This window comes from Mesocricetus auratus, unplaced genomic scaffold (genome assembly GCF_017639785.1).
Source record: "Mesocricetus auratus isolate SY011 unplaced genomic scaffold, BCM_Maur_2.0 Super-Scaffold_100007, whole genome shotgun sequence".
NCBI lineage: Eukaryota > Metazoa > Chordata > Mammalia > Rodentia > Cricetidae > Mesocricetus > Mesocricetus auratus.
In genome coordinates this window covers 28,720,300-28,747,322 of record NW_024429191.1, presented here as the reverse complement: position 1 = coordinate 28,747,322, position 27,023 = coordinate 28,720,300, and the positions used below count along the sequence as shown (strand labels likewise).

The 27,023-nt window shown below is 43.0% G+C and overlaps 2 pseudogenes; both read left to right on the top strand.

Annotated features, from left to right (window-relative positions):
• Positions 1-13,543: 13,543 nt before the first annotated feature.
• Positions 13,544-15,134, top strand: LOC121141089 (annotated as a pseudogene).
• Positions 15,135-20,155: 5,021 nt separating this feature from the next.
• On the top strand, positions 20,156-25,238 carry LOC106021278 (annotated as a pseudogene).
• The last annotated feature ends 1,785 nt before the right edge of the window (positions 25,239-27,023 follow it).

Below are 27,023 nucleotides of genomic sequence, written 5' to 3'. Positions count from 1 at the left end.
TGTCTCTCTCCCTCTCTATCTCTCTTTCTTCCTCCTTTCATTCCTTTCTTTCTCTCTTTTCTCTCCCTCTTTCCTTCTCTCCATTACTTCCTTCTTTTCTTTTCTTTTGTTGTTGTTTTTGTTTTTGAGAGAGGGTTTCCCTATGTAACTATGACTGTCCTAGAACTCACTATTTAAACCACACTGGCCTCAAACTCACATAGATTTACCTGCTAATGCTTCCATGTGCTGCAATCGAAGTCATATGTGACAACATCCAGCATAAATGTTCTTACTTAATAGTTAATATAGGTAGGTCCAGCTCATGCTGGGTAATGTAATCTTGGAATAGTGGTCCTGCATACTACAAAGAGGCAGGCCCTACCCGAAGTTTCTTTGTGGTGCAGGGTTGTTTTGGCTATCCTGGATTTTTTGTTTTTCTGTATAAAGTTGAGTAGTGTTCTTTTAAAGTCTGTGAAGAATTGTGCTGGGATTTTGATGGGTATTGCATTGAATATATATATTGCTTTAGGTAAGATTGCCATTTTTATTATGTTGATTCTACCTATCCAAGAGTGTGGGAGATCTTTCCATTTTCTGGTATGTTCTTTAATTTCTTTCTTTAAAGACTCAAAGTTCTTGTCAGACAGGCCCTCCCTTGTTTGGTTAAAGTTAAACCCAAGATATTTTATGTTGTTTGTGGCTATTGTAAAGGGTAATGCTTCTCTGATTTCTTTCTCAGCCCATTTATTGTCTCTCTCTCTCTCTCTCTCTCTCTCTCTATATATATATATATATATATATATATATATATATATATATATGAGGGCTACTGATTTTTTTAAGTTAATCTTGTCTCTTGCCACTTTGCTGAGGGTGTTTATCAGCTGTAAGAGTTACCTGGTAAAATTTTTCAGATTACTTATGTAAACCTTCATATCACCTGTAAATAGTGAAAGTTTGGCTTCTTCCTTTCCAATTTGTATCACCATCCCTGACTTCAAGCACTACTATAGAGCTATAGTAGTGAAAACAACTTTCTATTGACAGAAAAACAGAGAGGGAGACCAACTGAACTGAATTGAAAACCATGATATCAATCCACACACCTACTAACACCTGATTTTTGACAAAAAAGCTAAAATTATACAATGGAAAAAAAGAAAGCATCTTCAACCAATGGTTCTGGAATAGCTGGATGCTGTCATGTAGAAGACTGCAGATAGATCCATTTATATCACAATGCATAAAACTAAAGTCCAAGTGGATCACAGACCTCAACAAAAACCCAGCCACACTTAACGTCGTAGAAGAGAATGTGGGAGGAACCCTTGAATGAATTGGTACAGGAGACCAATTTCTGAACATAACATCAGTAGCACAGAGACTCACATCCACAATTAATAAATGGGACCTCCTGAAACTGAGAAGCTTCTGTAAGGCAAAGGACACAGTCAACAAGACAAAACAGCAGCCCACAGAATGGTAAAAATCATCACCAATCCCACATTTGATAGAGGGCTTATTTCCAAAATATACAAAGACCCTAAGAAGCTAGTTACCAAAACACTAAAAGATCCAATTAAAAAGTAGGGAATAGAACTAAATAGAGAATTCTCAATAGAGGATTGTAAACTGGCTAAAAGACACTTAACATCCTTAGCCATCAGGGAAATGCAACTCAAAAGAATTCTGAAATACAATCTTGTAACTGCCAGAATGACTAAAATAAAAAACATCAATGACACTTCATGCTGGTGAGGAGAATGTGGAGAAAGGGGAACACTCCTTCAGTGTTTGTAGGAGTACAAACTTGTACAGTCACTTTGGAAATCAGTATATTGGTTTTTCAGGAAAATGGGAATCATCTACTTCAAGATCCAGCAACTCCACTCTTAGGCATATACCCAAAGGATTCACATTCATACCACAAAGACATCTTATCAACTTCGTTCATAGCAGCATTGTTTGTAATAGCCAGAACCTGGAAGCTACCTAGATGCCCTCACCCGAAGAACGGATAAAGAAAATGGGATACACTTACACAATGGAGTACTTCTCAGTGGAACAAAAAACAATGAATTCTTGAAATTCACAGGCAAATGGATGGAACTAGAAGAAACCATCCTGAGTGACCTAACCCAGACACAGTAAGACAACCATGGTATGGACACACTCATATATGGATATTAGATACAGGGCAAACGACTACCAACCTACAATCCACACCTCTAGAGAAGCTAGGAAACAAGGAGGACCCTAAGTGACACATGCATGGTCACCTGGAGACAAGATCTCGAGCAAATTGGGAAGGGTGGGGACACAAAAGGTAGTAGGAGAAAGGGTGAGAAGAGAATTGGGCAGGAGAACATGAGGGATCAGGAAGATTGAGTCAGGGGAAGAATAGAGAGAGCAAGAAAAGACATACCTTAATACAGGGAGCCATTATACCTTAAAGAGAAAGCTGGCACTAGGGAAATGTCCAGAGATACACAAGGATGAGCCCAACCAGGAATCTAAGCAATAGTGGAGAGGCTACCATAAATGCCCTTCCCCTATAATGAGATTAATGAATACCCTAAATGCCATCCTAGAGCCTTCATCCAGTAGATGGTGGAAGCAGAAGCAGAGAGCCACAGCTAAACACTGAGCTGAACTCCTGGAATCCACTTGTAGAGAAGGAAGAGGGATGAGCAAAATGGTCAAGGCAGTGCTGGGGAAACCCACAGAAACAGCTGACCTGAGCAAGTGGGAGCTCACGGACCACAGTCTGACAGCTGGGGAACAGCATAGGACCAAACCAGGCCCCCTAAACGTTGGTGTCAGTTAGGAGGACTGGGCAGTTTAAGGGGCCTGTGATAGCAGAACCAGTACTTATCCCTAGTGCAGGAACAGACTTTGGGAGCCCATTTCCCATGGAAGGATACTCTCTCAGCTTAGATACACAGGGGAGGGCCTAGTCCTGCTCCAAATGATGTGACAGACTTTAATGATACTGCATGGAAGGCCTCAGCCTCCCTGGGGGATGGGATGGGTGGGTCAGTACTATGCATGGGAGAATGGAAGGAAGGGAGAGAGAACTGGGATTGATATGTGAAATAATATTGTTTCCAAATTAAATAAAAATATATTAAAAGACAGAATATGTGCTATTAAAAAAATAGACAGGCCAGACTACCCAGGACAGTGTTACTAGATTTGTGTGTGTGTGTGTGTGTGTGTGTGTGTGTGTGTGTGATCTGATTTCCAATGGAGTTGGGCATTGGTTTGAGAGGCAGGGTTTACATTCAGCTGGCTGCAGTAGGCAGTAGATCATGGATTTCCCTGGTGGACTCCAGAGGAGGGAAAGAGAGAACATCAGAAGAAGAGGCAGGGAGGAGAGGCGGTGAGGGCCTTTTGAGCCAGGAAGTAGACAGTGGTGCTGTGTTATTGTTGCCTGTGGTTCTCCTTAATGTTTATCCTTGAAATATTTTTAATATACATTAAGGGAAACGGAAATATCTGGAGTCCACACAGGGCGTTATCAACAAGTGGAGAGCTCAGTCTTCCTTCCCGCTGCCCCACCCAGCCTGCTTTCCTGTGTTCCGCTCTTTTCTGAAGCATTTCCACAGCTGCCTTCAGCCGATGCCTACCCCCGCCCTAAAACACTGCTGGGGTTACCTGCGCCACTGAGCACAGGCCATCACTTTCCCCAAACTGCACCACCAGGCACAGACCCCAGGCTCCTCATAGTTCATCAGTGTGTCTGACCCTGCCTTCCCAGGCCAGTTCTGCATGGCACAAACAAGTGCCATGGCAGAAACTAATCCAGCTGACGGGTCAAATCTAAATAGCATGCCACCTGCTGCCAGTCACTGCTGCCCACCCCAGCTGACAATAACAAGCCAGAGGACATACCAGCACCAACTGTGGTTAGAGAACAGTGACAGCTACTGAGGATAGAGAACTATGCAAACCACTCCCTGGCCACCCAGCACCAACCATCTAATCTCCACCTCTATTACCAAGCCCCTAGGGGACACTGTTAACTCACCCTGTGACCAGTGAGTCTAAGTCTCTGGATCGAAAGATATTCCAAAGACAGTGAGGTACTAGGGACTCCAGGCATCTGAGCTAAACAGTGACAAAAACAAACCACTTTTCATTTTTATTATTAAAGCAAAACATTTACAGTTGGTTTAAGTAAATGCAAGGACATTCATGGAATACAACTGGTGTTATGTCTTGTCTTTGGTTTCCTGAAAGGAGCCAAAAATATCCCTCCCAAGTCTTTTGCCTTTCCCAAAGAGATACAATGGGCATGCCAAGGCATTCTCTTCATTTCCTAATTTTCATTGCATTCATTTAACATTGCTTATGTTACTCTTTCTAGAAGAATGCCTGGTGGAAAGGACATCCTGCACTCTGCCCCAACCCATGGATCACCAGAAGTTCACAGTCTTCTACCACAGGTTTCCCCACAGCAATGTGGGGGATTAGCAATAAGTGGGGTTTAGCACATAAGTGCAGAGGCCGAGTTACACAACACTGTGGGCCTCAGAGGTGACCTCACGGCAGGGAATTTACCTAGCATGGACAAGGCTGTGGCTTCTACACTCAACAATTAAAACGACAGCAAAAGCCCTAAAACGAAAACAACATAAAGCAAAGGAATGCAGTGGAATCAAAGGAAAGACAGTCTCAGCATGGGTGCAGCTCAGGGTTTGTTGCCAGGAACATGGGAGGAGGCTGTCTCAGGATGGACAGAAATGACTGAAGGAAGAGAAAATTTTAATTTGAGTACTCTGGATAGTGAAAGACAGAAACAGGTGGTTGGAAGACTCTCAAGTCAACCACTGACTCTCTTATCCAACTTTCCCTCCATACATGTCACATAGAACTCAATCACTGCCCAGCTCCTCGTACTGCATTTTCTGTGTCATGTCTGTCTTTGACAGACCCCGTAGAGCACTGAGCTCGGTTAAAAGAGCGATGAGCCATTCCATAACCACACCTGTGTTTTCTGGACATCCAGACATATGATTATGTCTCTGAGAACAATGAGAGTATAGACTTTCAAACTCTGCTTCTGAGGGCCACACATAAGGATTGAATATGTTCTACCTTCTGAATGAAGATATTTAGAGGACTCAAGATTGGAAAGAATAAGGAAAGTTCTGTGACGTTCAGTTTGATGAAGTTCCAGCAATAAGACACAAAGATTGTGAGTAATGACATCTCAGTCTATAAAAAGAACAAAGAAAATATTAAAGTGTCTTAGGGTTTTCTATTGCTGTGAAGAGACACCAGGACCATGGTAACTTTTTTATAATATATTCATTCCTTTAAATTTCATTTGACAATCCAACCACAGTTCTTCCTCCCAGCCCTCCTCCTTACCTACTCTCCATCCACTCAGAGTCCACTCTGCCTCAAGGGTAAGGGCTCCCATGAGAAGTCAACAAAGTCTAACACAACAGGTTGGGACAGGGTCAAGCCCCTCTCCCATGCACTAAGTCTGAGCATGCCTTCCCACCATAGGGAATTGCCACCAACAAGTTATCTCCTGTACCAGGTTTGTATCACAGCCCTACTGCCAGGGGCCCCTCTGATAGTCCAAGCTTCACAATAGTCTCCCACCTATGCAGGGCCTACTTCAGTCCCCTGGAGTCTATAACACTGTCAGTCTACCCTTGATGAGTCTCCATTAGCATGATACGCTCTTTCTGTAGATTTCTCTTTCATGATCTTCAGCTTGCTTGCTTATATGTTCCCTCTTCCCTCTCTTCAACTGGATTCCTGGAGCTGGGCCTGGTTCTTGGTTGTGGATCTCTGTGTCATCAATTACTGGATGAAGACTCTATGATGAATGTTGGGGTATACACCAATCAGATTACAGGGGAAAGCTAGTTCAATTACCCTCTGCACTATTCCATGGAGCCTTACCTGGGGTCAACCTTGTGGATTCTTGGGAATTACTCTAGCAACAGGTTTCTCCCCACCCCCATAGTGGCTCTCTCTATTAAGATATCACTTTCACCACTCTTCCACTACATACCTCCCCCCAAGACCATCCTGTTCCCTCATGTTCTCATGCCCTCACCCCTCCCTCTTACCACCCATTATGGCCCTCTTTGGCCTGTAGATCTCAACTGAATTCCCTTCCCAGGGATATCATGCTTCCCCATTAGGGTCCTCTTTGTTACCTAGCTTCTCTAGAGCTGTGGTTTGTAATCTGGTTATCCTCCGCTTTACATCTAATATCAACTTATGAGTGAATTCATGCCATGCCTGTCTTTCTGAGTCTGGGTTACCTCACTCTGGTTGGCTTTTCTTTTCTAGTTCCATCCATTTGCCTGAAAATTTTCATGAGGTCATCCAACTTCACACGTGATTGATACTCCTTTGTGTACATTTACCATTTCCCTCATCCATCCTTTGGTTAGTGGGCATCTAGGTTGTTTCCAGGTTCTGGCTCTTAATGCTGCTAGGAACATTGATGATGAAGTGTCCTTGTGGAACTCTTGAACTTCCTTTGGGTATATGCCCAAGAGGGCCCCAGCAACTGCAATAAGAAAAATGTTAAATTGGGAGAGCTCACTTACACTTTCTGAGGTTGAGTCCAGTATCATCATGATGGGCAGCAGAGCAACATGAAGGCAGATGTGGTGCTGGGGCTTCAAGAGCTACATCTTGCAGGCAACAAGAAGTTGACTAACTGTCATACTGAGGGAAGCTGGAGAAAAAGATCTCAAAGCTGGCCCCCACAGTTACACACTTCCTCAAATAAGGCCACAGGTACTAATCGTACCGCTCCCATTGAGGGTCAGCTTCTTTCAAACTATCACATAAAGGTGTATAGAATCAAAATTCAATACTGGAAGGAAGCATCCTGTTAGGTTGAGGATCCCTGGGGTCTGGGTCCTGCCATGATGGATTCCCAGGCCCTGGGAGAGCTGAAAGAGAGATTGACACAGAGCTGAGATCTATAGATATATGGATGTGATCCTGAATGTTTGGAGGTGTCAATTCCCAGGGTTTGCTGATGGAGCAGAGGTGGGGAGAATAAGGAGTGAAAGATGATCCACTTGTTAGAGTTGATAGCAGAGAGACGGCAGTATTCTGATGTATGGCATAAATCATGTCATGTATAAGTGAATTTATGTGACCTGTGTAGATAGCCTCACCAGCATCTGTTGAGGTGCTTCCAGCTGGCATCAGGTAAGCAGGCAGCATGTGGAAGGAAGAGATGATGCTGGAATGTATGGAGGTGAATGAAGGAAAAAGATCAAGGGCTCACAGAACAGCACTCAAAGTAATACTGAGATAAGCCTCACCTGAGGGAGACTCAGGTCTCAGCTCTCAGCTCTCCCCACCCTCCCCCACCCCTGTGAGCACACTGTCTGGGATTCTGATACCACAGTCTCTTGCCTCTGCTCTCCAAGGTCCACTGCCCAGGTGTCAGTCCTCCAAGAGCAGTACGGAAATATGTTCTCACAAACGGATATTTCTGTGCTCTGGATTTTTTTTTTCTTTCATAAAACACAAAGTAACGGCTGTCTTCTTATAACTAATGAGGTAACATGAAGAATGAAGAAATCACAAACCATTTAGGAAGTAGCACCAAATAATGGGGCACAATTTTTTTTAAAGTGGGGGAGTATAGGACATGAGACAGGACTTTCTAGGGCTTTGAAAAATCCTCCTCATTATGGATCTTCTGTGGTGGCTCCCACATCCCTGAGAAATTTCAGAGACTCTAAGAGCAGTAGCACACAAAGGAGGAGTGATAAGTCAGATTTCAACTGTGTGCAAGACAGATCCACACCTGATGAATTTTTAGAACAGTGGCTGAAGGGAACAGGACATGGATTAGCTATAAAATATTTTTTAAAGGAAAGAAGGTGATAACTTATGCACAGAGCAGTCCCATTTCCTTCCACAAGGAGATGACTCACACACACCGATCCTAATCCTTTAACTGTGTGCAGGTAACACACAGGCCTGTGCACATTGAAGAGATACAACTCAGGGCTATAACTCCCACTGATTTAACAAACCACAGCTTCAGGAACAGAATGAGTGGACTCTGCTTGTCTTCTGTGTCTGCATATTGTGTCCTGCACAACAAACTTGGTTTCCTGATGTCCTGTTCATTATATTCTGCCCTACCAAGGAGGGCCGCTACCCAAGAGCATAAAGGGGAAACAAACACTGACTCTGAGATAAGGGGAGATGTTGCCTTTGCACTACTGGCTGAGCTGGGAAGCTGGACTCACTGAGATACAGATCTCTGCATGTCTCCCCTAACTGCTGTCTTCCCAGACACCTGATGCTGCCACCACATAAGGAAAGCAGGACACAGGAACAGCCTGCCAGTCTCCCAAAGCATGAACTGAACCCTGAAACAGAATGTTAACAGCTCAGGCTGAATGAGGCCCAGGCTCCACTCTGCTGTCAAGCTCTTCTTATGAATACCTAGGGAGAACCTGAAGTCCTCTGGATGAGGAAGTGGCTATGACTGCAGAGCTGTCCTCCACCTCTGAGAGCAACATAACCCCTCCCCCCATGCTCACTATATTACCTTGCATTGGGAAAATCTGCCTCCAATCCTTTTTGGGAATATCACATAGTCGTTGGGCCTTCCCTGACACGGCCAGGACACCCAGTCTCTGATTCCAGTAGAAGTTCCCTGTCTGTTCAACTGACTCCAGGGTGCTAGGAAATCCCATTCTCCACCATCACCTGGGTCAGACACACTTCTACACTGACACACGTGATTCAGGATTAGGGTTCTGACCATCCGTTCTTCGTTGCTCCTGTGTTTTCTTGTATGAAGACTGCCAGCAGCTGAGATCACAGCAAACAAGCAAGTAGATACAGAACAATCACCCTGGACAAGGTCTCAGTGGACAAGGCCGCTGTGAGGCTCTGAAGCCATCTCACAGCCAGGACTCACCGGTTTGGAAATGTGATGCTGAACATTATGTTTAGAGGATGAATTTACTGTGTTAGGCATGTAAAAACAAAGTCCTTTTTAGCTTGTATAACCCATGAGGAAGTAGCTTCTACCTTGCCTACCTTTAATGTACCCTGTGAGTTGGCCCCAGACAGACCTCTTACTGGTGTAGTTAGACTGCTCTTTAGAATAAAAAGCTAACCATTGAACATTTCACAGCCTAAGGTATTCCTACAAGGTACTTGGTCACAGATTAAACAGACTAATGCCTTGATCTGCTTTTTTTGAAATGCTTGTTTGCTTGCATGGTAAAGTATCTGCAGGATGTCTGTTAAAAGATTAAACTTTGCAAACACCCTGGCAGGCATACAAGTTAATGAGGCTCCCCAAAATTATAACTTGGTGGATTTTTTTCCACTTGCAATCCATTGGCTAACTATAGCCAGGGTGTTGCCTAGAGAACACTCTCTGATTTGGTACTGGTTTATTTAAAAGCTTTAATTAATAATTAAAAAAAATAAAAGCTTTAATTAAAAGCCTCAAATTTATTAAAACCAAAAGTTAAGTCAGACTGGTAAATCTATAAAGAAGTCAAGACACTGACAAAGAACCCCATGCGTGCCCAGGGCACAGATGTAGTAAGGCCAACTTCAAACGGCTTTACATATCTGCAATATCCTCTAAAGAACTTCCCCATTGTTTCATGCAAACCTGCCATTTCTAGGAATAGAAACTGAAACCAACTCTATTTGTAAGTTGGTTTGTATAAATTGAGCTCATATCCAGCAAGAAGTGTAAACAGCAAGGGTATTGGGTGACCAGGGATGATAAAGTAACTTGGGGAATACCAGGCTGTCCATCCCTAGTGTTCCTCATTTCTTTACGCAGTTCTTCCTGGGACACCAGCACTCTACGGGTCATCTCTTTTCTTCCTGAACATCCTGAGTGTGAGCTCCAGGTTTAGATCATTCCACAATCACTGCCCTCACTGGTTTGCAAAGAGCTTTCTTAAGAGGAGAGCTTTCTAGATCAGTACTCATCCGGAGTATACACACAGACTTTGGACTCCCATCCAACAATGTGAGACACACTCTCACCCTGAACTCTTGGGGGAGGGTCTAGGCCCTGCCCTAGATGAAATGACCGACTGTGGACACCCCCATGGAGGGCCTCACCCTCCCTGGGGAAATGAGGGGATAATGGAGGGTTTAGGGGGAGGGCACGGAAGGAGGGGAGGGAAAGGGAGAGGGACCTTGAACTGACTTGTGAAGCAACCTTGTTTCTAATCTAAATTTAAACTTAAAAATAAAATAAAATAAAAAAGAGGAGAGCTTTCTCACAGGTGCCATTGGCAACAGATAAAGCTTGCCACTGCTCAGGTAAGTGAACAGTTTCTAAGTTCAGCTTGGCTAATAACCCTACACGGGTGATAACACTGAGAGTGGGCTGCTGACACTGGAGCAGGAGAAACTGGGGAGATTTAATCAGGGAGCCTTCACAGTAGCATCCTTCTGTGGCCATCTTCTGTGACACAGAGCATCCCAAAGCAGACAAGCAACAGCCCTTCCTTCCACATGAGTGCTGAGGGCTGTGCCAGTCTTCTGAAGCAGTCAAGCTTGGAGACGGACAGCAGGCTGGTTACCCAGATGCTCTTGGAGTGTATGCTGTAAGCTCCTCATTTGCCCATGGAGATAAAAGCCCCGATCAGAAACAACCACAGTCTTTGGCAGATCAGGTTGGTCACTGAGGCTTTTTTTATATATAATAGGAAGCAGTTGAGCTGTCTTTCAAGGCTCTGATGCATGGGGTGGTCAGCACGAGTCAGGTGAATGTGGAACACTCAAAAGTGTGAATGCTGACTTCCCTGGGTGACTAGGTGGGTTCACAGCTGGAAAACCAGCAGGCCAGACACTGGGTGGGCAAGATGCATAGCAGTCACTGCAGGTTGGGGGTCTGAAGTCTCTGAGGAACAGGGATTCACATCATGGAGTGGATAGTGGGTGGACAGGAAGGTTCAAAGGCTGCCAGCACCTCATGAAGTAAGCAGGTAGTCCTGGAGGCTCTATCCAGTGTTTTGGAGACAATATCTTACAATGTAGCACTGGCTGGCTTAGGTATATCAGCATAATGTTCTTAGGCAGACAATGTGAATGACATTCTGTGCAGTATGGTCTTTCCCATGATTGCCCTTGAATCTAAAAGTAGACTGCCTTCCTTTCTTCCTTCCTTCCTTCCTTCCTCTCTCTCTTTAATTCCTTTTCTGAATTTTGAATTTTATGTAATTTAAATGCTTGCCATGAACCAAGGGTCCTCTTGTTTATTAAAATACAAGTGCATCATTACCCCCTTCTCCTCCCTGAAGTCCCTTCCATACCCCTTATTGCCTTTCAAATTTATGGCCTCTAATAATTCATTAGTGTGACATATCTTCAAACAAATACATATGTAAGCACAACCTGAAGCATTTAGTATATCTCTTATACATAGATATAAAGATAGATGATAGACAGGCAAACAGACGGTCATATAGATAGACAGACTTATCTGAGGGTAAGACCACTTCTGCCTCTCCACAGCATTTTATCACTTGTGACTCTTCATCTAAGCGTGACAACACATGCTATTTCCCACATCCACTTTGGCATGTCAACTGGTGGTATCCTTGCTCAGATCTTGTTTAAATGGCTACAATCATGAGGTTTTATGGATCTATCATAACTTCACATGCGTTAGACTCAATCTTGCAGACTTGGAAATGTCAAGACTTTGCAGTCTTGTGACTCTTGTCTTTCAGCACCCTCCTCTGCAGTGTTTCCTGGGTCTTGGGTGTAAGGCTTGGTTTACAATGTATCCACTGGGCACCATAGATCTGTTGTTCTCTGCTCTTTGACTAGTTGTGTCTTTCTAAAGTGATCTCTGCTATGAAAAGCAGCATATTTCATGGTGAGTGACAGCTCCACCTAGCTGTGGGTATAAAGATGAGTATTTAGAAAGCACTTAAGAATATACTGGGATAGGAAAGTGGCCATAGTGGGTTCTCCTCTGAGATCTATGACCTCACTGGTAGCAACACGTGGTTGGCTAGGTTTTCATTTACCAGGAATGATTTTCTCATTGTTCAACCAGCCTGAAGTCTGATTAGACGGCTGTGGGTTACCACCAAAACATAAATGCCATCATTGCACCTCTAGAGTTACCTTAATGTGGGGATTATCATTGTGGCTCACAGGTGCCACAGCTGGATAAGATCATTGAATGCTTTCCTCCCTTGACAACCTGCACAGCACCCTCTGGTATTGTGAAAGGTAGACTTTGGCTCACATGCAGCTGGGTTTGTCTGAGTCCTGTACCTGAAATGTGTGCTGTCTTCAGCAAAAGGGCCTTCACCTTCTGGGGATCAAGCAAGGGCAGTAGCAGTAACCTACACTGTTTTTGGAGTATCCTAGACTCCCCTTACCAGCAACTCAAGAGGAGTTTCCCATTCCTGACAAAAAGTATTTATATATATTAGGTAAATATGAAATAAAACTATTCCCAATGTGTTCTTTTTCTATACTTTTAACTCTATCTCCAAGTTAACCCTGGTGTTTCCTAGATTTTAGAAATGTTGATTTTGAGAAATATTTGGCATTAAAAATCTAGTCAGTATTATACAGGACACACGTCAAAATTTCCCAATATGTCCCTGTCAGTGCCGGGGTGAACACTCGACTGTTTTATTGTCTTGATTTCCAAACTAATCACCCCCAAGGAACATAGCACATAGACATACACAACTGAACATGTAACCTCCAGTAAGCAGGGTCTATCACATAGGAGTCTGCCTACCATGGAAGCCATGTCCTACCCTTCCTATGAGACTAAAGAGAAATTACAGTTCTTGAACATCTCTTTTCAACTAGGCCTTTTCCAAACCATGTCCAGTGTCATTTCCTCATAACAGAATAATCATGTAAGAGATCAAAGCCTTTTAGGAGCTACAGGCAATTCAGTAATGGGTTCAAATAAGGTTGAAGCCCGTACTGGAAGTATTGCTTCTTTTGCGTCCTTTTAGAATTGATACCATTTGGGGTGTCATTTTAATGAAAATAAATGAATTTAAAGGAGGTTTCAAAGAGATGATAAGGGCTATAATGGGTAACTTCACAGAATAAATGGAGTGTGAATTATACCGAGGGTTGCAAGGAAATTTCTAGCCAGAAGTGAAGTGTGAGCAAGAGGCCTCTTCATATTCAGGTCAGCAGTGGAAACAGCAACCAAGAGAAGTCACGAAAGGCAATGCTGGATCTGATGTGGGACAGGTCTGGGGGCCTGCTTTACTGCAACAGCAGGCTCCAAAGCTGTGCCCTGATTTAGTTAATGATTATGATTTCTCTCTTCTCTGTTCCATTCAGCTTCTACTCTACGGAGACTTGGCTTGGGCCTCCAGCATTGATGCATTCTTTAAGAACTTTAAGAGGGAAAGCCAAATACTCTCTGAGGAAACCATCACCTTGATTTCACCCCACATTCAGGAAAATAACCTCCAGGTTGTCCCCCCCTTTTTTTGGAGAGAAAGGGTTCTTTTTAGCTCACAGTTTCAGAGAGGTTACATTTCATCATAGTTGGGAGGCATGGCTTTGGGACATGAGACCACTCTATCACATTGCATTAGCAATTCAGAAGCAGAATGAGGACAGGAAATGGGACCAGCTTCAAAGCTTGTCTCTAGTGACTTACTCTCCCCAGTAATTCTCTACCTCCTAATAATTCCATAACTTTTCCAATCAATGCCACCAGCTAGGTACCATGCACTTAAAAACTTCACCCTATAGGAGGTAGTTCACCTTAAGCCATATATTTCATGCTTGACCCACAAAGGTTCTTGGCTATCTTCATCACAGCATGCATTTTCTGTAATCCACAATGCACTGAGCGACATCGAGAATGCCCGACTGAACATTGCTTTGACAGGGGAGACAGGGACAGGAAAGTCCACCTTCATCAATGCCCTGAGGGAACTGGGCCAGGAAGAAGAACAAGCAGCCCCTACTGGGGTGACAGAGACAACCATGGAGAGAGTGCCATACCCACACTCAAAGCTGCCGCAGGTGACAATATGGGACCTGCCTGGCATTGGGTCCACTTCCTTCCCACCAGAAAACTACCTAGAGGCAATGAAGTTTGCTGAGTATTACTTCTTTATTATCATCTCAGCTTCATGCTTCAAAGAAAATGATGCAAAACTAGCGGAAGCCATCGAAAAGATGAAGATGAATTTCTACTTTGTTCGAACCAAGATAGATAATGACATATATAATGAAAAGAAAAGTAAACCTAAGGCCTTCAATAAGGAGAATGTCCTGATGAAAATCCAAGATGATTGCTCAAGGCAACTCAAGGAAGCCCTCTCCAGTGAGCCTCCAGTCTTCTTGGTCTCTAATCTTGATGTGTCTGTCTATGACTTCCCAAACCTGCAAATAAAACTCCTAAGTGATCTGCCAGCCCACAAGTAACAAGTCTTCACTCTGTCCTTAAACAGTGTTACTGAGACCACCATTAACCTCAAGAGAGATTTCCTGAAACAGAAAGTCTTCCTAGAGGCCCTGAAGTCTGGAGCATTGGCCGCCATTCCATTGGTTGGCACGATTAGGGATGACTTAGAGGATCTGAATTAAACATTCAATCTCTACAAGTCTTATTTTGGACTGGATGAGGCCTCATTGGAAAACATTCCTTAAGATCTTATCATATCTGTGAATGAACTCAAGGAGCACCTTTGGTTTCCCCATTTGTTTGAGGAAGGCAATAATGTGCCCTTGGAAGACAAACTATGGAAATGTATCAAGCACATTTCCTCGCTTACTGGTGTGTCAGGGGCCTCTGCCACAATTCAGCCATGGCATTATCATGCCCTCCTTATAGAGAAGACCTGATTTCAGGTCACAATGCTGAAATACTACATCTTAAAGATAGGAAGCAAGTTCCGAGAAAACAGACTTGTGGCTTATCTGCCTAGTCACTAGGATGTAGGCTTGTATGATAGAGGGTAGAATGTGAAAGATGAAGTTAGAATCTGCAGTTAGGTTACCAGAGGACACAGGATGACCTACCCATCCCACTGAACTTCTCTCTGCCAGTCTCATTGCAGCTGCATTACACACTCCATTCCTCCCCCTCCTCCCTTCCCCTATATAAATCCCTTTGGGATGAAATAAAGTTGTCAATTTGATCAGAACCCTGTTTTGTCATTCTTCTTTGTATCTCCTGTTCTCCATCTTTCTCCTAGGTGTCCCCAATCCCCACATTGAATGTCCTGTGGGTCGGGGCTTTTTTGGCACCCAAAGTGGCCTGAAGTCGGACAACCAGGACTAAGACGCGGCTCACTCACGGAGAGAAGGGCTCTTCCCGAATGTCCCCCCACCGAAATGAGCAAGAAGGACACATTGGTGAGCTAAGGCAGAGATCTTAAGGCAAGGTAAGTGATGTGACAGGAAATTACTTGGCAACGTCTCTTTATTTCTGGGCTGAAAGAAGCCCTCAAGATATGAGGAATGTGGGTTAAAAACAAAGATTTAAGGGACTGGAGAGATGGCTCAGCGGTTAAGAGCGTTGGCTGCTCTTCCAGAGGATCCAGGTTCAATTCCCAGCACCCACATGCATGGCAGCTCAGAACTGTCTGTAACTCCCAACTCCAGGGGATCTGATACCTTTCCATCAATGCATATAAAATAAATTAAAAAAAGAAAATAATTTAAAAACAAAACAAAACAAAGATTTAAAGAGGTTGTAGCTTATATTATAGATGTTTGTACCTGGGGGGGACGATAAATAAATAGACATTTAAAAAATAAAAGGGTGGCAACTGCCTTCAAGATTATTAAGGGAATGTATAAGACGGAAATTGTTAGTCAGATGATCGTATATTTACTTGTGTGTGTTTTAATAGCCAGGAGAGCTGAAATGAGGCAAAACTGCAGAGGATTTTGGAGTTATATCCACAAAGAAAAACATGGGAAGCTTATGCAGTTTCCCCAGCCAAAGTGTTAAATCTTTATTTTAAAGCAGTAGCCTGTATGGTGTGGAAATACCATATGGAATCTGGGAGATATTTTGACAGAGAACAAAGTATAATACTGTTGCGCCAGGTTTGTGGATTCCCAGAGACTAACCCAAGGAGTCAACACTTTAATTCAGGCTGGCCAGATTGGATTTCTTTCCATGATGGAGGACATGAGAGGCCCACCATCAAAACAAGAGAGGGGGGCTTTAAAAAGGGGCCACAATTTTCAATTTCCATGGTTACTTACACCATACAAGATCTGGAGCAAAACAATAAATATATGTTTTGGGCAGGATGCATCTGAATAAGATAAGATAAGGCTTGCAGAGTTGCTGAGGTCATGGGATCTGTCAGTTATCCCTTGGGCTAGAGAATCCTTTACAACTGGCAGAGGACCATTATCACCAACAATTAGCAAAGGAATGTTAACAGGAATGGTGGACAGCTGCCTGCCCTCCTCTGAGAGCAGGGGCTCAGGCATGACTGAGTTATTGTTTCAGAACAAAGATTTGTGGATAACTGCTTTTGCTCAGTTTTTAGGAAAACTGATAATCACTTTACAGCCTATAGGCTGTTACAGTTTGAGCTAACACATCCTTTTATATTCTCCAAAATAGAAAAAATAGTCCTATAAAAATGTTGTGCTAGTTTTTATTAAGAGTTATTCTAATAAAAGAACAACTTATGGTATAGATGGTAAGAAATATGTGGAGCAAACAACTCTGGCTTCAGCTCAGATAGTCCAGTTATTTGCTGTTACAATGGTTTTTCAACTTCTAGTAAATAATTCATTTAATTGTACACTGACAATCATTATGTTTTTAAAGTTCTTCAAATAATAAAGACAGTTCAATACATTAAAACTAACAATGATCAGGTTAAAATATTCCAATTCAAAATGCAATTGCCATGTTATGTGGGTAACACTAGAGCTCATTCAAACCTTCCCAGCCCACTGGCCAGGGGAAAAGAGTCAACAGATAAATCAACAACGTTGTTCTCTTTGACTCTGGTGGAGAGAGCTCTACAGTCTTGTCAGTTTTCATCATCAAAATAGCAAAAGTCTAGAACAGCAATTTGGTTTAACTAGAGAGAATGCTTGTCAAAATTGTTAAACAGTGAATTGTGCCCACAATATTTATCTGCAACTTATTTAAAAATGAACCCTAGAGGCCTACATCCTAATCATTTATGACAAATGGATGATTACTCATGTTACAGAACTTGACAAGTTAAAATATGTACACATGGCAGTTGATAGGTATTCAGGTTTTTTGATGGCCACCACACAAAAAAGTCACCAAACATGTGATAAGTCATTGTTTAAAAATGTTTTGCCTACATGGGAGTTCCAAAAGTGATAAAGAACAGACAATAGGCCTGGATATTCTAATAAGGCATTCAGCTATTTTGTACTCAATAGGAAATTGACCACAACAGGTATTCCTTACAATCCTCAAGGAACAGTAGAACATGCTCATAGCTCCTTAAAAATGCAACTTCTAAAAACTAAAATAGTAATGTCACTAATCCCCACCTGGTAAGTTTTTACATGTGAAAATGAAATGGCTTATTATATGTTGCCTACAAATTGGACAGGGTTACGTATATTAGCCACCCTTCTCCCAGATATAGAGTTTATTCCAGGAAGTGAGCCCATAGATTATCTTATTCCTAGACATAAGAGAGCTATCTAATTCATCCTCCTGATAGTGGGACTTGGAGTATCTGAGGCCTTAGCCACAGGCTCCACGGGCATGGGAGTAACTAACTATTCAGACATGTGTTTAGCTTGCAAAAATGGCTATAAAATCACCTTTGTCTCCACATGATGCATTAAATCATGCACTCTTCATTTAAATTTTTTAAAAATGGGGATGCCAGTGAACAATCTACTACAGACAGATTCTGGCATGATGGATTTGGGTGACTTTTGCTCTGTTCAGATAAAAACACCCATACACTAGACAGTGGAAAAGACCCAATTTGGGGTGGAGGGAATGTTTGTGTTTTCTTACAGGAAAAGAACAAAGCTTTGTGGCTGCCAGAATGTGGTGGGATGCATGGAGCGCAGAAAAAAACCAGACCTGAAACCATGGAAAGCTGTCCAAACCAATTCCAGTGAAACATGCTGAACCAGTGTTCCTGACTCTGCATAGTCCCCTTCCCGCCCAGTTTCTAAATTCCTTCAACCCATCCCCACCTCTGCAACCTCACTCTCTTCCCTGTTACTAACTCTGCTTATATGATCGATCTCTAAGAACCATGGATGGCCTTACCACCTGCATCTACTCACACCTCCTAAATTCTGCCTCTATGTTTTACATTTTAGTTAAGTTGATTCCCAGCCTTAACTATTATTCTAAACAAGATGTGCCTTTGTGCCTGGGAGCCACTGGAGAAGGAACTAGGATTTCATTCCTTGAGCTCTCAAACAAAGAGGAATGTGTTTCTCTGTTAACAAAGCAGGGAGAGTCAAAGATAGATAGTGTGTAGAAAGTCAGAGAGGGTCTAGAGTATAGGAAAAGAGAGAGAACAACAGGGGAGTTGGTATAACAATTGGATTTCTACTTCTCCCCGGCTATCCTTATTGTCCAACATTTTGGGCCTCCTTTTAGGCTTTATATTACTTATTTATTTTGGCTCATGGGCCCTTAGGCGCCTGACAGACTTTTCTAAACAAAAACAATAGATAATCATGTTGCAAGGCCTATTCAGATCCACTATCAGAGACTGATAAGGAGAGTGGTCCTTATCAGAAAGTTGATAACAGTGATGGCAAGTTCCCAGTCTCCATATAGCAAAAAGGAGACAAACTCCCCCGGGGCACATAATCCAAGGCCCCCATGCAACCCCAGCCAGGTAACTTGGCAGGACCCTTTACCCACAAAATAAATAACCACCCCTATTGATGGCTGACCAAGGATGGGTTCCCTTCTGATGCTTTCACCCCCTAAGTCAGGAGCTTTTTAGCTTGTATAACCCATGAGGAAGTAGCTTCTACCTTGCCTACCTTTAATGTACCCTGTTAGCTGACCCCAGGCAGACCTCTTACTGGTGTAGTTAGTCTGCTCTTAACAAAAAAAAAAAACATTGAACATTTCACAGACTAAGGTATTCTTACAGAGTAGTGGGTCACTGATGAAACAGGCTAACAGCTAGGATCTACTTTTGTATGAGTGGCTTGTTTGCAAGAATGGTGAAGCATCTGCAGGATATCTGTTGCAAGATTAAGCTTTGCTCACACCTAGACAGGAATACAAGACAATACAGCTTCCCAAAATTATAACTTTGTGGATTTTTTCCCCTTATAATCCAGGACCTTACCTACAGAACTCTCTCTTTTGGTCCTGTCCTGTGTCTTTTAATTCAAAGCCTCAAATTTATTAAAACCAAAAGTTAAGTCAGACTAGTAAATCTATAAACAAGCCAAGACACACAACAGAAGGATAGCATTCCCAAGGCTACTTGCCATCACCTGAGTTAGCAGTCCCCAGTGGGGAAGCCATAGAGTCAAACCCAGGGTCTACCATGAACTGTGCTCTCATAGTGTTGTGCCAGGTTCATGGAACCCCAGATACCAATCCGAGGAGCCGATACCTCCAATGCAAAACAAAGGATTCTTTTTATTGTTCAAGTTGGCCAACTTGAATCTCACTCCATGAAGAGGAAATTAGATGCCAACTAGCCATAAATAGGAGGTTGAAGGCCACAAATTTCAGAGTTTCCATGGTTACTTAAGGTCATACAAAGTACAGAGTAAGGCAGTAACTACATATTTTAAACAAGATACATTTGAATAAGATAAGACAGGGCAGGAGATTGGAATGTTACAAGGTCACAGGGTCAGTCAGTTATACCCTGGACCATGGGATCTTTACAACCTTAGGTCCAGCAATTAGCAGACATAGGAATTTTGACCCAAGTGGTGGAGGGTAACCTCCCCTTCTCTGAGAGAGGGTTTCAGGCACCAACCACAGCATTCCCAGTCATCAGAAGTTCCCTTTTCAGGGCCTAAGTTTTTAAACTTTTATTAATTCTAATTTTTGGTACTTTAATGGTTACACCAGACTTAGTAAGACCAACCTCAAACAGCTTGACTCATCTGCAAATCCTCTAAAGAACCTCCCCATTGTTTCATGCAAACCTACCATTTCTAGGAATAGAAACTGAAACCAACTCTGACCACAAGGTGGTTTGCATAAATTGAGCTCATATACAGCCAGAAAAGTGTACAAAGCAAGGGCTCTGTGTAGCCAGGGATGATAAAGTAACTTGGAGAAGATCAGGCTGTCCATCCCGAGTGTTCCTCATTTCATTACGCAGTTCTTCCTGGGACACCAACACTGTATACCACAACTGTTTTCTTCCTGAACATCCTGAGTGTGAGCTCCAGGTTTAGATCATTCCACAGTCACTGCCCTCGCTGGTTTGCAAAGAGCTTTTCTAAGAGGAGAGCTTTCTTACAGGTGGCATTGCCAACAGATCAAGCTTGCCACTGCTGAGGTAAGTGAACAGTTTCCAAGGTCAGCTTGTCCAATAACCCTACACAGATAACATTGAGAGTGGGCTGCTGACTGGGACAGGAGATATTGGGGAGTTTTATTCAGGGAGCATTCATGGCAGCATCCTTCTGTGGCCATCTTCTGTGACACAGAGCGTCCCAAAGCAGAGAAGCAACAGCCCTTCCTTCCAATTGAGTGTTGTGGGCTGTGCAAGTCTTCTGAAGCAGTCAATCTTGGAGACAGACAGCAGGCTGGTTACCCAGATGCTCTTGGAGTCTATGTTGTAGGCTCCTCATTTGCCCATGGAGATAAAAGCCCAGATCAGAAACAACCACAGATTGCCTCAGGCAGATCAGGCTGAGCACTGAGGCTTTCAGAGACTCTGCTGCCCTCAGTCAGTTGTTACTCTGATGGCCACATTTATACTTGATGCTTCTCTGTTTCAGTTTGTAGAACAGGTGGCTCTGTATATTTGCAGGGTTTTAGCTATAATATGACTCCAGCAGTTCATTTTTCTACCCTGTGTGCCTGGTGTTCTTCAAGCCTCATGTATCTACCTGGATGTGCTTTTCTGTCTCTAAATTTGTAGACATTTTTGCTATGATTGTTTGAGAACGTTTTCTTTGCTGTTGGAATGGAGTTCTTCTCCTTCTTAGCCAATATATCTCATGGTGTTCAACAGGTCACATGTGCAATGTTCATAGCTTTTTCAATTTTTATGTTCATCCTTGAAAAGTCTTCCAAGTCCTCTGCAATATCTTCAACCAGATATTCTTTCCTCCATCTATTCCTCTCTGTTGGTGTATTTCCATTGAAAATTTTTCATTGTTAGCCTCATTTAAGTCAAGACTTTCCTCAGTATTTCTCTTTATTGAATTCCATTTTCATACCCTGTTTTGACCTGTCTTCATTAAAATGATTGTTTGAGTCCTCTTTATTTGATCACATTTACATCATACTATTGAACTCTTTGTCTGGAACTTTATCTAAGTCATTCCCAAGAAGGAAGTTACTATGGGGTTTGTATTTTTTAGAGGAGACACACTGTCCTGATTCTTTTATAATCAAGTCCTCATGTTTGAATTTGCTTACATGATTGATTGGATTTTCTTTTGTACATATTTACAGCCTTACTTATTTTGTAATAGGAAACAGTTGGGTGGACTTTGAAGTCTCTAATACATGGGTGATCAGCAGGGGTTAGGTGAATTTGGATGTCTAAGCTGACCTCCTTAGGTGACTAGGTGGGTAGACACCTAGCAACTCAGATGGGACAGGCAGTGGGTCGGCTGAAGTCTAGCAGGCTCTAGAGGTTTAGGTTACGAAGTCTCTAAGGTACAGAGAATCACCTCATGGAGTGAATGGTGAGTAGACAGGAAGGTTAACCGGCTACCAGCACCTCATACAGTAGACAGTTGGTCAGTGTTTTGGAGAAAATAGCCTACAATGTAGCACTGGCTGGTTTAGTTATATCAGTGTGATGGTCTTAGAGAGATGCTATGAATGACAATCTTTGGAGTATGGTCTTCACATGGCTGTGTGGGGACACCAGACCTTGAGCAGAAACCCACTTCCCCTTCGGCCTGGGAGCAGGCATCTATGTAATGTTTACTGAAAACAATTCAGTGCTTTAAAGCTTGATAGGGCTCAGATAGGGCTGGCTCACTGAAATACCATGCCTTCCACACCTCCTATGGCTAGATGCCTCTTCCTGCCCCCTGTGGTGTCTCCCCGATTCTGGGGCCGGAGATTAAACCACCAGCCAGGAGGGTGAGAAGTGGAAAGAATGGTATGTAAATGGATGGCAAAAGTCCTTAAAAAGGGAAGCTCCTTTTTCTTAGAGAGACTTCTCCAGAGATTTCGCCAAAGACTTCTCCTGAGATTTCTCCTGAGAGCTCTCCTAAACTGACTTGGGAAGATAAAGTTTTCTTAAAGCAACCGACCGGTCTCTGTGTCATCTATCCCGACCACCTCGCTACATTCTCGGATGCAGGCCGCACAGCAGGTGCGACATGGCTGCACTTGCCTCTAACACCAGTCTTCCTTTTTGTGAATTTTGAATTTTATGTAATTTAAATTCTTGCCATGAAGCAAGAGTCATTTGTTTAATAAAATATAAATGCATGATTCCCCCCTTCTCCTCACTGAAATTCCTTCCATATCTCCAATTCCCTTTCAGATTTATAACCTCTAACTCTTTATTGCTGTGACATATCTACAACCAAATATAACTCAACCCGTTTCATTTAGTATAGGAGATAGATAGATAGATAGATAGATAGATAGATAGATAGATAGATAATACATAGACTGTCAGATAGGTATTTGGGTTAAACATCTGGGATTGAATAATCATTAAGGGAGCTCATCTCTGGGTAACTATTTATAACTTGTGACACTTCATCTAAGTGTGACAACACATGCAATTTCCCACATATACTTTGGCATGTCAACTCTTGGTTGTTCAAGTCTTGTTTAAATGGCCACAAATAATGTGGAGATTTAATGGATTTATCATCTGGTCATATCCAGGAGACTCAATCTTGCAGCAGACTTTGTGGTCTCCTTTCTCTTCCAATCTTTCTACATACTCTTCTGTAGTGTTTCCTGTTTCTTGGATGTAAAGTTTGAGTTATAATGTACAACACAGTGACATGCACATCTGAGTATGTAAAGGTCAGGAACCAGGGTTACTCACTTAGAAGGCAATGGAGGCCATTTCCTCCCCTCCTATGAGAACAAAGGGAAATTACAGTTAATTAAACATCTCTTTTCAATTCAACCTTATCCATCCCTTGTCCCCTGTTATTTCCTCATTACAAAATAACCATGCAAAGAGACCAGAGGCTCTGAGGAGCTACAGACAATTCAGTAGTTGGTTCATATAAGGTTGAAGACACTACTGGAAGTCTTTCTTCTTTTGTATCTTTTAGGGTTGACAACATGTATCATTTTAATGAAAAGAAAAGAATTTAAAGGAGGCTTCAGAGGGATAATAAAGGCAGCAGTGGGTAACTTCACAGAGTAAATGGAGTCTGAATTAGACCAAGAGGTACAAGGAAATTTCTAGCCAAACGTGAAGTATGAGCAAGAGGTCTCCTCAAATCCAGGTCAGCAGCAGAAACAGCAACCAAGAGAAGACAAGAAAGGCAATGCTGGATCTGATGTGGGACAGGGTGTGGGGCCTGCTTTACTGCAACAGCAAACTTCAAACCTATGCCCTGGTTTAGTTAATGATTATAATTTTTCTCCTCTATATTCCATTCAGCTTCTACCATATAGAGACATGGCTTGGGCCTCCAACATTGATGCATTCTTTAAGAATTTTAAGAGGGAAAGCCAAATACTCTCTGAGGAAACCATCATCTTGATTAAATCCCACATTCAGAAAAATAAACTCTGGGATGCACTTTCTGTAATCCACAATGCATGGAGGGGTATTGAGAACACCCCCTGAACATTGCTGTGACAGGGGAGACAGGGACAGGGAAGTCCACCTTCATCAATGCCCTGATGGGGATGGGGCAGGAAGAAGATGGTGCCGCCCCTACTGGAGTGACAGAGACAACCATGGAGAAAGTGCCATACCTACACCCAAAGCTTCCTCAGGTGACAATATGGGACCTGCCTGGCATTGGGTCCACTTCCTTCCCACCAGAAAACTACCTAGGGGCAATGAAGTTTGCTGAGTATGACTTCTTTGTTATCACCTCATCTACACGCTTCAAAGAAAATGATGCAAAACTAGCAAAAGCCATCGAAAAGATGAAGATGAATTTCTACGTTGCTTGAACCAAGATAGATAATAACATATATAATGATAAGAAATATAAACCTAAGACCTTCAATAAGGAGAATGTCCTGATGAAAATCTAAGATGACTGCTCAAAGCATCTCAAGGAAGCCCTCTCCAGTGAGCCTCCAGTCTTCTTGGTCTCTAATCTTAATGTGTCTTACCATGACTTCCCAAACTTGCAAACAAAACTCCTAAGGGATCTGCCAGCCCACAAGCACCATGTCTTCATGCTGGCCTTAAACAGTGTTACTGAGGCCACCATTAACCTCAAGAGAGATTCCCTGAAGCAGAAAGTCTTCCTAGAGGCTGTGCAAGCTGGAGCATTGGCCATCATTCCATTGGTTGGCACGATTAGGGATGATTTAGAGGATCTGAATGAAACATTCAATCTCTACAGGTCTTACTTTGGGCTGGATGATGCCTCATTGGAAAACATTGCTCAAGATTTTAACATATCCGTGGATGAACTCAAGGAAGATCTTAGGTTTCCCCATTTGTTTGAGGAAGACAACAATGTGTCCTTGAAAGACAAACTATGCAAGTATATCCAGCACATTTCCTCTGTTACTGGTGGGCCATTTGCTACTGGCAATTACTACAATAATAGTTACTATCTATAGATTCTTTTTCTTGAAACTGCAGCAAATGATGCCATAGCCCTTCTTAATAAGAAAGATCTTTTTGAAAAGAAGGTGGGACCATTTATATATAAGGCCCCCAATTATTGGGAAATGATTCACAAGCTCCAATGAGTGTTTATGTCTGGCCTTGTTTTGGACACTGACTCATAATCTACTCCAGTAACCTGCATAACAAACCTTGTCTTTGGAGTGCCAGAAAGTTCATCCTTTTCCCTGAGCCAGAAGATCACTGTGGCAAGGGCTCAAGTGTGCTGTAGTAGTAGGAGAAGTAGAGTTACCAACATTGTGCAAATGCATGAGGAAACCTCACTTCCAATAAAATTGTATGTAAAAAACACCCATGGTAATATGGATGTGATTTGTGATTCTGTGGTCAAATGAATGGTGGATCTTTTACCCCTGTGTAAGTCTTCATGCATTTCTGCATTCTCATGCTGGGTCTGCTTTGTCCCATAGCTTTGAGGAGTTTTTAACAGGGCATGAGAGCTCCAACACTGTGTACACAAACACACCTCTCTAAGAGGTTTGAGCCCTGCACAGGAGGCACACAACAGGTAGGGACTGTGGCCCTTAGCCAATCTCCATCCAGGAGGAGCTTCGAAAAAACAGATCCTCTTGGTCCATACAAAAAAGATATCTATTCCATATCCTTCATGGGACAATCTGAGTCAACTGTTAATTCATACTATTTGATTGGTAACTGAAACTCTAATTATAAACTGTCTCTCCTTGTAATTTCACTCTTTGAAATACAAGCAAAAACCCTGCTTGAACACTTGTCTCTAATCTCCCAGGACTTGCTCTGCTTTGAACTGGGCCAGTACATGGAGGCGTTGGTAACTGGTTTGTCCCACTACCCTGTTGACCATTCATGTCTATTTTGGATTTTTAGGTAGTATGACAGAATGTGAGATGAGCCTGAAAACACTATGAGAGATTATCTTGATTATTTTAGTTTGTTATATCTCATATTATATATCACTGATTTGGGAGAACCATATAATTATGTAAACATAATTATTTATTGGTTCTTTGGGAATTCCCATGATGTACCCCAATCCATATTACCTCCCAGTACCTCCATATCTGCCCCTCAGTGCTGTAGCATGCCCCACAAAAGAACCTCCTAAATTCATTAAGAACAAAACAAAAAAATAAACTCCCCTGTTCCTCTTTCCCATCTCTCTAACACCTCTTCATTTGCCATAGTGGCAATTGGGAGATGTGTCTGTCACACATTATACCCTTTTGTCCAATTAACCCTACCTGAAAATGTTCATTGTAATGAGTCATTGGTCCAGTTCAAGGCCCCTGACCCACTATCATCATGGGAAGCTCACAGAATCTCCTCTTGGTTATCCTGCCATTCCCTATGTCTTGGAGAACCTGTGGCCTTGTTCTGCAGGACCAGTCCCTTCACATGCTCCAGCAGGTCATAGATGGGGTAGATGTAAGGATGGGCTAACCCAAGGCCCTGGATCTGGGTCTGCTTGGTAGCTGAGCTCCTCAGTTGGGGCTGGTGGGACCACCCTCCTTAGGAGAGGTGTGGAGCCAACTCTCCTAGGCCTGTGTCATCAGTGATAGCTCTCCCAGGCCCATGGTGTGGGGAGGGGACATCTCCCATAAGTGCAGAGGCTAACTCTCCCATGAGAGCAGTACCTGCTCTCCTGCTGCAGTGTCCAACAAGGGGCAGGGCCAGTGACAGGAGGGACCAGTCCAGCAAGGCCCTTGGATTTCAACATACATTGTTCCAATGACCACTGTGATAACACGGACCATGGACATAAACACAGACTCCAGCTGCAGCAAGAGCATGGGCCCATACATGACCTTAGGCAGGGGCTCAAGCCCATATGTCATCATGGTCCCAGTGACAGCACAGGCCACCCAGATCACTATGGCCCTGGCAGAAGCAAGGCCCTTGAACATCACCATGGTCCCAGAGGGCTGACCAGACCTCAGGCATCTGCACAGCCTTTGGTGGTAACAAGACCCATAGACATCAACTCAGACTCTGGCTGCTGTAGGGCCATGAACTCAGATATGGCCCTCAGCAGCAGCACAGGTGACATCATAGCCCTGTGAGACAACACAATCCACTCAAACTGGCATGACGCAGGGC